Source organism: Salvelinus alpinus, chromosome 29 (assembly GCF_045679555.1).
Source record: "Salvelinus alpinus chromosome 29, SLU_Salpinus.1, whole genome shotgun sequence".
NCBI lineage: Eukaryota > Metazoa > Chordata > Actinopteri > Salmoniformes > Salmonidae > Salvelinus > Salvelinus alpinus.
The window spans coordinates 47,012,920-47,026,316 of record NC_092114.1 but is presented as its reverse complement, the minus strand read 5'-3'; the positions used below and the strand labels follow the sequence as shown (position 1 = coordinate 47,026,316).

The window sequence follows — 13,397 nt, the reverse complement described above, 5'->3', positions numbered from 1 at the left end:
AAATATATAGTGAAAACAATAGTGGTCCTAAAACGGAACCTTGCAGGAACACCAGAAATGTACAGTTGATTTGTCAGAGGACAAACCATTCACAGAGACAAACTGATATCTTTCCAACAGATAAGATCTAAACCAGGCCAGAACTTGTCCGTGTAGACCAATTTGAGTTTCCAATCTCTCCAAAAGAATGTGGTGATCGATGGTATCAAAGGCAGCACTAAGGTCTAGGAGCACGAGGACAGATGCAGAGCCTCGGTCTGACGCCATTAAAAGGTCATTTACCACCTTCACAAGTGCAGTCTCCAGTGCTATGATAGGGTCTAAAACCAGACGGAAGCCTTTCGTATACATTGTTTGTCTTCAGGAAGGCAGTGAGTTGCTGCGCAACAGCTTTTTCAAAAAAGATTGAGAGGAATGGAAGATTCGATATAGGCCGATAGTTTTTTATATTTTCTGGGTCATGGTTTGGCTTTTTCAAGAGAGGCTTTATTACTGCCACTTTTAGTGAGTTTGGTACACATCCGGTGGATAGAGAGACGTTTATTATGTTCAACATAGGCAGGGCCAAGCACAGGAAGCAGCTCTTTCAGTAGTTTAGTTGGAATAGGGTCCAGTATGCAGCTCTGAAGAGTTTAGAGGCCATGATTATTTTCATCATTGTGTCAAGAGATATAGTACTAAAACACTTGAGTGTCTCTCTTGATCCTAGGTCCTGGCAGAGTTGTTACAGACTCAGGAAAGCTGAGCTTTGGAGGAATACGCAGATTTAAAGAGGAGTCCGTAATTTGCTTTCTAATGATCATCGATCTGACCCTCAAAGAAGTTCATGAATGTATTCACCGCTGGAAGTGAAAGCCATCCTCACTTGGGGAATGCTGCTTTTTAGTTAAGCTTTGCGACAGTATCAAAAAGACATTTCGGATTAAACTTATCTTATAAAAAACAATCAATCTTCACATAATCACTGGTTAATTACACATGGTTTATGATATTGCTAGTTCTAACTAGCTTGTCCCGTGTCTGCATATAATCGGTGCCTGTTAATTTATCATCGAATCACAACCTACCTTCGCCCAAACAGGTGATGATTTAACAAAAGCGCATTCGCGGGAAAAAATTTAAACAGAAAAGTGGTGCGTGCATATGTATTCACCCCCTTTGCTACTGAAGCCCCTAAATAAGATCTAGTGCAACCAATTACCTTCAGAAGTCACATAATTAGTTAGATTGCACAAATGTGGACTTTATTTAAGTGACATGATCGCAGCAGATATACACCTGTTCTGAAAGGCCCCAGAGTCTGTAACACCACTAAAGCAAGCGGCACCACCATGCAAGTGGCACCATGAAGACCAAGGAGCTCACCAAACAGGTCAAGGACAAAGTTGTGGAGAAGTACAGATCAGGGTTGGATTATTTATTTTTTAACGAAACTTTGAACATCCCACGGAGCACCATTTAAATCCATTATTAAAAAATGGAAAGAATATGGCACCACAACAAACCTGCCAAGAGAGGGCTGCCCACCAAAACTCGGGGACAAGGCAAGTAGGGCATTAATCAGAGAGGCAACAAAGAGACCAAAGATAACCCTGAAGGAGCTGCAAAGCTCCACAGCGGAGATTGGAGATCTGTCCGTAGGACCACTTTAAGCCGTACACTCCACAGAGCTGGGCTTTACGGAAGAGTGGCCAGAAAAAAGGCATTGCTTAAGAAAAAAAAAACAAGCAAACACGTTTGGCGTTCGCCATAAGGCGTGTGGGAGACTCCCCAAACATATGGAAGAAGGTACTCTGGTCAGATGAAACAAAAATGTAACTTTTTGGCCATCAGGGTAAACGCTATGTCTGGCGCAAACCCAACACCTCTCATCACCCCGAGAACACCATCCCCACAGTGAAGCATGGTGGTGGCAGCATCATGTTGTGGGGATGGTTTTCATCGGCTGGGGACTGGGAAACTGGTCAGAATTGAAGGAATGACTGGTAGATGGCTTTAAATACAAGGGAAAATTCTTGAGGGAAACCTGTTTCAGTCTTTGAGATTTGAGACTGGGACTGAGGTTCACCTTCCAGCAGGACAATGACCCTGAGCATACTGCTGGAAGCAACACTCGAGTGGGTTGAACCTCTACCGCTTCTCTCTCACGCACTCGGGAACCCCGGGATCCCGGCGAGCCTGACGCGACAGGGATATCATATAACATAATTTTCATGAAATCACAAAGTCCAATACAGCAAATGAAAGATAAACATCTTGTGAATCCAGCCATCATTTCCGATTTTTTAAATGTTTTACAGCGAAAACACTGATGGATTCCTATGAGGCTGAACCACAATAGCAAAAGACATCGACTCAGCATATTTTCACCATTTTTCTACCGCATAGGTAGCTATCACAAAACCGACCAAATAGAGAATAATAGTACTAAGTCACTAACCAAGAAACAACTTCATCAGTATGAAACAGTCTTATAACATGTTATACAATAAATGTATGTTTTGTTCGAAAATGTGCATATTTGCAGCGTATAAATCGATAGCTTTTGCATTGCAGAGCTACCATCAAAAATATCACCAAAGCAGCCAGAATAATTACAGAGAGCAACGTGAAATACCTGAATAGACTCATCATAAAACATTTATGAAAAATACATGGTGTACAGCAAATCAAAGATAAACATCTTGTGAAATCCAGCCAATATTTCAGATTTTTTAAGTGTTTTACAGCGAAAGCACAGTGTAGCATTATATTAAGCTGACCACAATAGCCAAACACACAACCGCATTTATTCACCTGCATAGATAGCATTCGCAAAAACTAGCAAAAGATATAAAATTAATCACTAACCTTGACCAACTTCATCAGATGACAGTCTTATAACATCAGGTTATACAATACACTCATGTTTTGTTGCTGAAAATTTGCTAATATTTTTGAAGCTGCAAACCGTGGTTATACGTTTGTGAATATGTAGCATCGATTCACCAAATTGTCCGGAGATAGTTTGGACAGTCACCTAATCTGACCAAAGAACAACTCGATCATAAACTTTACAAAAAAATACATGTTGGACAGCAAATGAAAGATACACTAGTTCTTAATGCAATCGCCGTGTTACGATTTTTAAAAATAACTTTACCATAACAAACAGCTTACGTGATAGCGAGAACATGCGCCCGCAGAAAGGGCGGAAAACAGGACCTAAACATTTTCCACAGAAATACGAAATAACATCATAAATGGTTCTTACTTTTGCTGAGCCTCCATCAGAATCTTGTACAAGGAGTCCTGAGGTCCAGAATAATAAAATCATTGTTTGGTTTTAGAATGTCCTCTTCTCCTGTCGAATTAGCAACCTTAGCTAGCCATGTGGCGCGAACATGCCCGCAAATTCTCCTGTACGCAAAAGAAAGGAAAATTCCAAAACTTCTGCAATAAACGTTGAATAAACTGATGCAACTCGGTTGAAAAACATACTTTATGATGTTTTTATCACATCTATCAAATAAAATCAGAGCCCGAGATATCTACCGTGTATACGCCGAACGATTTTCAGAAAAGCCAATGTTCGATGTCCTTCCCGCGCCTAGGTAGAGAAAGGAAATTCTGGTCACGTCATTCCAAGAGCTCTTGTTCGACCTCAGATCAAGCTAGAGACCCCCATCCACCTTCCACTGCCTGTTGAAATCTAGTGGAAGGCGTATGCAGTGCATGCAAATCCATAGAAATTAGGCAATTGAATAGGCAGGCCCTGGAACAGAGCATCGTTTTCAGATTTTTCACTTCCTGTCTGGAAGTTTGCTGCAAATGAGTTCTGTTTTACTCACAGATATAATTCAAACAGTTTTAGAAACTTTAGTGTTTTCTATCCAATAGTAATAATAATATGCATATTGTACGACGACTGAGAATAGAGTACGAGGCCGTTTAAATTGGGCACGATTTTTTCCCAAAGTGAAAACAGCGCCCCCTATTCACAAGAAGTTAAGGGAAAACATTTAAATGTCTTGGAATGGCCTAGTCTAAGCCCAGACATGAATCCAATTGAGAATCTGTGGTATGACCTAAAGATTGCTGTACACCAGCGGAACCCATCCTACTTGTAGGAGCTGGAGCAGTTTTGCCTTGAAGAATGGCCAAAAATCCCGGTGGCTAGATGTGCCAGACTTATAGAGGCATACTCCCAATAGACTTGCAGCTGTAATCGCTGCAAAAGGTGGCACTACAAAGTATTGACCTTGGGGGGGTGAATAGTTATGCACACAAGTTTTCAGTTTTTTTGTCTTATTTCTTTGTTTGTTTCACAAGAAAAAATATTTTGCATCTTCAAAGTGATAGGCATGCTGTGTAAATCAAATGATACAAACCCCCCAAAAATCGATTTTCATGCCACGTTGTAAGAAAACAAAATAGGAAAAATGCCAAGGGGGTGAATACTTTCGCAAGACACTGTAGCAGATAGGAACATCGCTGAAAGACGTCTAATGGCTCTATTGAACGAGAACAACCATATCTGCACACACGCAAATGTGTAGTGTGATCAGTATAACATAGGCCTCGTGAAATGCCATAAAGCAGGACTACTTTCATTTTCTGATCTCGTCCACCCCATCAATACACCGTATTGGTGTCGTCGGGTGTATCGTTCGGTGCACAAAACCCAGACTCGCTGCCTGTGTGGTCAGTTATGTGTAAAACACATCTCACTGACTTAGAAGTTCTTCGGACAAGATCAAAACAAACCCAGAGTCATATGTTCATGAAATTTACCTTTTAAGCTCTCCCTTGAAAATATCACTAAGCTTTCTTTGCTTTTTCGGTTTCTTGATTTTGGAATCGTTACGGACACCCTCGATCGACTAATGAATGAAATCTACCTCATCTCTCCTGCCAGGTGGACGGTTTCTGTCTGCCTTGGGAGATCCCGTGTGGGGGCAACTGGGGCTGCTACACGGAGCAGCAGCGCTGTGACGGTTACTGGCACTGCCCCAATGGCCGCGACGAGGTCAACTGCAGCATCTGCCAGGAGGATGAGTTCCCCTGCTCCAGGAACGATGCCTGCTACCCGCGCTCGGACCGCTGCAACTACCAGAACCGCTGCCCCAACGGCTCGGATGAGAAGAACTGCTTCTTCTGCCAGCCGGGCAACTTCCATTGCAAGAACAACCGCTGGTGTGTTCGAGAGCTGGGTGTGCGATGCGCAGGACGACTGCGGCGACGGGAGCGACGAGGAGAGTTGTCCGGTCATCGTGCCCACACGGGTCATCACGGCGGCAGTTATAGGAAGTCTTATTTGTGGCCTGCTGCTGGTTATCGCCCTGGGCTGCACCTGCAACTCTACTCCCTCCGGATGTTTGAGCGCAGGTAAGAAACTTAGACCCCATGCTATTACTCTTGTTATTAAACAACTATACAATCCCACATAAGTCATAAGACTGTTTCTGTCTGTGTGGTTTGCTATGACAGCTTTAGTATGTCTCACACATACTTTGAGAGATGATTGGTAATCCAGACTAGTCCTTAGGCCTTTATAAATGCTTTCTTTGGATTCATGTAGCTAGTTAGCTCTCTAATTTCTGTCTTTGATCTTCATCAAAAAAGACACTGAAATAACTTTGAAATGCCATTTCTCGAGTTCCTCTAACTGATCTGGTGTGTGTGTGAGTTTACTCCAGTCCTTTGAGTCCCTCTAACTGGTTGTGTTTCCCCAGGTCATTTGAGACCCAGCTGTCCAGGGTTGAGGCTGAGCTCCTGAGGAGGGAGGCTCCCCCATCGTATGGCCAGCTAATCTCCCAGGGCCTTATACCCCCGGTGGAGGACTTCCCTGTCTGCTCTGGCAACCAGGCAAGTCTACATCTAGATCACACTGCCCTCTCTTGTTCTCCTCAGAAGATGTTATCCTCTTATCCATGCATGACTTGCGCTTAATTCTCTGTTAAGAGTGCACATTTCAAGTAAGGCCATGAATGCCTATCTTTGACATAGGATTCTTGACACCAAGGATCAACTGTGTAATATCTAACAACCGGACCTCTGTAACAAAAGAGATGTTGAAGAAGTTAAACTGTGATTCATTGTGAGGAAGTTATTTTTAACTTCCTTCTGAAGCACTGTGAATGAGTTACTCAGTGACTGTGATTGTATAGTTAAACACTAACTGCTTCATGGGGACCATTATGGACTTTTACAGTATATAGTAAGGTTTATACAGTGCATTTGGAAAATATTCAGACTTGAAATCATTGGCCACTTTAATAAATGGAACACTAGTCACTTTAATAATGTTTACATGTCTTGCATTACTCATCTCATATGTATATACTGTATTCTATACTATCTATTGCATCTTAGCCTATGCCGCTCTGTCATTGCTCATTCATATATTTTTATATTCTTATTCCATTCCTTCACTTAGATTTGTATTAGGTAATTGTTGTGGAATTGTTAGATATTACTTGTTAGATATTGCTGCACTGTCGGAGCTAGAAGCACAAGCATTTCGCTACACTCTCAATAACATCTGCTAACTATGTGTATGTAACTAATTGATTTTGATTGGAGAACCCTTCTCTTTTTCCACATTTAGTTACTTTACAGCCTTATTCTAAAAATGTATTAAATGTTTTCCTCATCAATCTACCCCCAAATGACTAAGTGAAAACAGGTTTTTAGAAATGTTTGCAAATCTATTTAAAAAAAACAAAGCACATACCTTTTGTAAATAAGTATTCAGACCCTTTGCTATGAGACTTAAAATTGAGCTCAGGTTCATCCTATTTTCGTTGATCATCCTTGATGTTTCTACAGCTTGATTGGAGTCCACCTGTGGTAAATTCAATTTATTGGACATGATTTGGAAAGGCACACACCTGTCTATATAAGGTACCACAGTTGACATTGCATGTCAGAGCAAAAACCAAGCCATGAGGTCGAAGGACTTTCGCAGAGCGCCGAGACAGGATTGTGTCGAGGCACAGATCTGGGAGGGTACCAAAACATTTCTGCAGCATTGAACACAGTGGCCTCCATCAATCCTAACTGGAATGGAGTCTGGATGCCACCAAGATTCACCTTCCAACAGGACAACGACCCTAAGCACACAACCAAGACAACACAGAGTGGCTTCGGGACAAGTTTCTCAATGTCCTTGAGTCGCCCAAGCTCTGAACCCATCTCAACATCTCTGGAGACACCTAAAAATAACTGGCAGCGGGGGGGGGGAGCGTTCCCCATCCAATCTGACAGAGCTTAAGAGACTCTGCAGATGAGATTGGCAGAAACTTGTGACATCGAGACCCAAAAAACTCTGCGGGGAGCGTCTCCCCATCCAATCTGACAGATCTTAAGAGACTCTGCAGATTGGCAGAAACTTGTGACGCGATACCCAAAAAAACTCTGCTGTAATCAGTGGCAAAGGTACTTCAACAAAGTACTGAGTAAAAGGGTCTGAATACTCTTGTAAACGTGATATTTCAGTTCTTTATTAGGAAAATATTTGCAAAAAGAAAAAAAAATCAAAATAAAATTTGCTTCGTTGTTATGGGGTATGATATGTAGATTGATGAGGGGGGGAAACTATTTAATCAATTTTAGAATAAGGCTGTTACAAAGTGGGAAAAGTCAAGGTGTCTGAATACTTTCCGAATGCACTGTATAGTAAGTTTTTTTTTAGCTTGTACACATTCACAGCTGAAAGCTGAATTACAGTATATAGACCAAAAGAAAAGTAAGATTTTAGGCGAAAATTAAGAGTTGATTAAAGTAGTTAGGAACTGCACCGCTTGCTCCTATACCCTCCTTTTTCTTAATCTCCAGTAGTTTCCACAACTAAGTAAAATGTCTTCCACAGATCTGACTTCCCCTTTCCCTCCTGAGCAACTTGTAAATATTCGCCCGTTTCTCAAGTATATTTTTCACGTCCTCCACATCCACGTCGCTGTCATGTTTTTACGATGTTCGGAATTTGTTATAACCAATTTATTGATGTGATTATGGGCCATAGGTCAGGCCCTGTTGGTCACATGCATGCAATGTTTCACTTAAAGAGAGCAAGGGTTGAGGGAATAGAGAATGTTTTTCCTAAACAAATGAGGGATTTCGGTAAAATAGCTTTTCAGTCAGAGAAACATGTAAGAAACAAAATGGCTGAAATTATGTTGTAGCTTCAAAACGGACAGCGCGATAAACACTTGCTGTGTAACATTCACACAGGATTTTTTTTTTTCAAAACAGCATGGCCATCGGGCTCCCTCTTGAGTCATTTGTGTGTCCTTAATTATTTAAACAAACAGTGCGCTTTAAAATTTCAATCAATTGGTCGAAAGAACAGTCAACCAATATTTTTATTTTTTGTCGGGGTCAGCCCTTGAGGAGTATGATGTTTATTGTCATCTGTAATAGGCTGGGTTACTGTAAAGAACTTTGTCACAACTGATGATTTTTAAAAGGGCTTTATTATTTGATTGATTGATGATACTAAAAGTTTTGCTGTTCTCTCTGTGTGTGTGTGTGTGTGGTTCAGGTGTCTGTGTTGGAGAGCCTGAGGTTGGCGGTTCGCTCCCAGCTGGGTTTCACCTCCATCTGCCTGCCCACCTCCGGTCGCCACAGCAACATCTGGCGACGCCTCTTCAACTTCACACGCTCACGGCGCTCTGGCTCGCTGGCCCTAGTGTCTGCTGACGCCGAGGATCAGAACACCAGCAGCGGTAACGGCGGTAGTTCGGTCCGCGAACCCCGAAAGGACTGGCACCCCACCGGGGTCTGCTGCCCCTCGATTTGGACGACACGGATACGGAGAACGAGCGCCGGGACGTCCCCGGGGCCATGGGGGGCCTGGCAGCCCCCCTCCCCGCAAAGACCCCTCCAGCATCCGCAGTGGAGGCCATCATCTCGGTGTCGACGAGCTCCACCACCCCAGCCCCTCTGCCCAGCAGCAGGAACAGCCACCGGGCCAGGCACAGGGCCAGCCCCAGGAGTGGTGGAGACCCACACCATGGACACCCCAGGGGGGAGATGCAGCAGAGCCTCAGTGTGCTTTGGTCGGGAGGAGCCAGCTGAGCAGTGCTCTGAACCGGGTCGCCCGCACCCTGCGCTGGGTACGTTTCTCCCTTGGGCCGCTCCGGAGACTCCTCAGGTGGGGCGACCCACAACCACAGCCCTCTTAGGCACCTAGAGCATGGAGCAGGGACAAGGGAGGACGAAGACGACGTGGAGCTGCTCATCCCCTTGTCGGATGCTGCCTCGGACACGGACTCCACCAGCGAGACCTCCAGGCTCCTCAACCTGGAGGTAGTCCCGGATCAGGCTGCCCGCCACTTATCATCCCCAACCGCCCTCGGGTCAGGCTGGGTATCCCTGGCCCTGGCCGGGCCCTGTGAACACTGTAGCATAGTTCACACTGCACATATCCCAGACGCCTGTCTGGAGGCCACAGGCAAGACGGAGAGCCAATAGTGATGACGAGTTACTGCTGCTCTGCTAAGTAGTCTCTGGACCTAAAGGAAGTTACAGTATGACTCAACTGACTGTCAACATGGACCTTCCCTGTCAAAGCTTGCCATTTCTTTTCTCTGGAAGAACAGGGGTTCCCGAAGGGGAGACAATGTAATTTTTATTCCCTTTTTTAAGATGTTTAAGTCAAGTCTGTTTTTGAAAAGCCTGTAGTTCGTACTGTATTTGTCTTCTTTCTGTATTCATCAGATGGCACGATTTCGCCCACCCTCTTCCAGTTCGACTTTTCCCTTGGGAGTTCCAACTCAGCCTGGGGACTGGGAAGGAGCACCATCAGAGTTTATGCCAGCGGTAACAGCGGCTCGAACTACTCAACCTTAACTTTGTCTAGGAAAAGTTGAATGGCTTCCATACAATGCAGCCACAGCAGCTGCCATTCTGTTCTTCTTCTCACTAATTTGGCATTAAGCAGAATAAATAAGATGCCTTTTTATGTTTAAGAATAATCTTACGAGAGACAACTATAGAGTACAGATGAGTACAGACGAAATTAAGATCTAGAGCCTGTGAAAAGATGGATGAGATTTAAAGATGTCTGTCAGATTTATTTAATGTCAGTTCCTTCTCCTTCAGCATAGGGAATCTGAGGGTGAGGGCTCTGAGTATCTGTGGCTTATCATGTGATGGTATGTTTATTTCAGTTCAGTGGGAGGCAGTGGAGCTCCTTTCCTATTGAAAGGTACTGATGTGTTCTCAACGCGTCATCATGGCAAGAGCATTTTATTTATAAAAAGGAAAAGTTAATTGCAAATAACCTCTTTCTAAAAACAAAACATTGTAAAATGCTACAGATGTTTGTTGTATTTATTGTATTGGTAACCTCAATGTTTTGGTACTGAGAATACTTGTGACTGTATATTTATTTTAATTCCACTAGCTGTTACTTGAGAAGATGCATGTAGGCCATCATTGTAAATAAGAATTTGTTCTTAACTGACTTGCCTAGTTCAATAAAGGGTCAATAAAAAATGTATGTAAAAAATTGCTATTTTTTGTAAAAGTGTTGTGTTGGGGGAAAAGTGGTGTTGGGGGAAAAAGTATATAAACATAACTGTTTACTGCACGAAGAAAATATAAAGCATTCATCCTGCTAACTTGCTTGTTTCTTCTTTGGGATATGAGGTGAAATTTATAATGCTCAAAGTCAACAAAAAATTGTGGTTAAACAATTCAGGATTTATTTTTGCACCTGTAGCGCTATGCCAGAATAAAACTATTATTATAAGGGCCATCAACAGTACCTAGTAATGCTGTATACTACTAGAAAGCTCAAATCTTCAGCTTTCAGGTGATTTTTATTTCTATTCACTTTTCACATTTTGAAAGTGAAAATATGATTTTATATGCCACAAACAACCTATTTGTGAAAATTGGTGAATACGGCATGTCTTATTTTTATATAATCTACATATATTTACAATCAACTTTACAAATGACATCCTTACTGTAATAATTCATCATCTAACTAGTTTGTAGGGAAAGGTATCTTTTCTTTTCAGGGGCACTGATTGCATTTGTTCTTGTCTTCCTTACCTCCTGAACCACACAGTTGGCTAATGACTAAAAAAATTGTTTCACATCTACAATTTTTTTTCCATTAAATTAGATATAAAACCATGTGTTTTTCATAGATGGGACTAGTTGCGGAAGGTTCTTAGCTTTCCAACACTGTGCTGCATATGCGGGTGTGACGTATCCTTCTGCCACAAATTGACTGTCAGTTCGACCAGCGAATTAAAAGTTTAGGCGGAACATCTCAGCCTCCGATGGCTGTAGATACAGTGCATTCGGAACGTATTCCGACCCTTTCCCTTTTTCCACATTTTGTTAATAATTTATTAAACATTTAAAATATCTTATTTACATAAGTATTTTGACTCTGCTATGAGAATTGAAATTGAGCTCAGGTGCATCCTGTTTCCATTGATCATCCTTGAGATGTTTCTACAACTCGATTGGAGTCCATCTGTGGTAAATTCAAATGATTGGACATGATTTGGAAAGGTACACACCTGTTTATATAAGGTCCGACAGTTGACAGTGTATGTCAGAAAAAACCAAGCCATGAGGTCGAAGGAATTGTCCGTAGCGCCCCGAGACAGGATTGTCTGCTTAGCTCTGGGGAAGGCTACCAAAAAATGTTCAGCAGTATTGAAGCTCCCAAAGAACACAGTGGCCTCCATCATTCTTAAATGGAAGAAGTTTGGAACCACCAAGGCTCTTCCTAGAGCTGGCCACCCGGCCAAACTGAGCAAAAAAGGGGAGCAGGGCCTTGGTCAGGAATTTGCAAACATTTCTAAAAAACTGTTTTTGCTTTGTCATTATGGGGTATTGTGTGTAGATTGATGAGAAAAACAAAACAATTTAATACATTTTAGAATAAGGCTGTAATGTAACAAAATGTGGAAAAGAAATCGGGGACTTATCTCTCTAACGAGTCACCCTCCCGGATCCGGGATCCTCCTCATCAAAAAAGCTGACTAGCATAGCCTAGCCTAACGGGACAGGGATATCATATAATTTCATGAAATCACAAGTCCAATACAGCAAATGAAAGATAAACATCTTGTAAATCCAGCCATCATTTCCGATTTTTTAAAATGTTTTACAGCGAAAACACAATATGTATTTATATTAGCTCACCACAATAGCCAAACACACAACGCCATGTTTTCACCATGTTTCCACCGCATAGGTAGCTTTCACAAAACCCACAAATAGAGATAAAATTCATCACTAACCTTGAACAACTTCATCAGATGACAGTCTTATAACATCATGTTATACAATACATTTATGTTTTGTTCGAAAATGTGCATATTTGAGGTATAAATCGTAGTTTTACATTGCAGCCATCATCACAAATAGCACCAAAACAGCCAGAATAATTACAGAGAGCAACGTGAAATACATAAATACTCATCATAAAACATTTATGAAAAATACATGGTGTACAGCAAATGAAAGATAAACATCTTGTGAATCCAGCCAATATTTCTGATTTTTTTAAGTGTTTTACAGCGAAAACACAATACGTGTGGCTCAGTTGGTAGAGCATGGCGCTTGCAACGCCAGGGTTGTGGGTTCAATTCCCACGGGGGGACCAGGGTTCAATTCCCACGGGGGGACCAGGATGAATATGTATGAACTTTCCAATTTGTAAGTCGCTCTGGATAAGATCGTCTGCTAAATGACTTAAATGTAAATGTAATATATTTCTATTAGCTCACCACAATAGCCAAACACACAACGCCATTTATTCACCGCCAACATAGCTTTCACAAAACCCAGAAATACATTTATGTTTTGTTCGAAAATGTGCATATTTAGAGCTACAAATCTGGCTTTTACAACGCAGCCATCCTCACAAATAGCACCAAAATGTCTGGAGATATTTTGGACAGTCACCTAATCTAACCAAAGAACTCATCATAAACTTTACTAAAAAATACATGTTGTACAGCAAATGAAAGATACACTGGTTCTTAATGCAACCGCTGTGTTAGATTTAAAAAAATAACTTTAGTACAACATACAGCATGCAATATTGTGAGACAGCGCCCTACAATTCTCCGCCTTGTTGGAGCCAACATAAAATACAAAAATACGAAATAACATCATAAATATTCTCTTACTTTTGATGTTCTTCCATCAGAATGTTGAAGGAGTCCTAGTTCCAGAATAAATCGTTGTTTGGTTTTAGAATGTCCATTTCTTCTGTCGAATTAGCAACTTTGGCTAGCCATGTGGAGCTCACGTGTCCAAGAAATGTTTGCGCCTGGAACGAAAAATTCCAAAAGTCCCAATAAACGTTGAATAAACTGGTCAAACTCGGTTGAAAAATCCTACTTTATGATGTTTTTCTCATATGTATCCAATAAAAT

General features: G+C 41.8%; 1 pseudogene; it reads left to right on the top strand.

The window, feature by feature from the left end:
• LOC139558918 (low-density lipoprotein receptor-related protein 12-like) overlaps positions 1-9,484 on the top strand; it is a 31,667-nt pseudogene extending 22,183 nt beyond the window's left edge.
• The last annotated feature ends 3,913 nt before the right edge of the window (positions 9,485-13,397 follow it).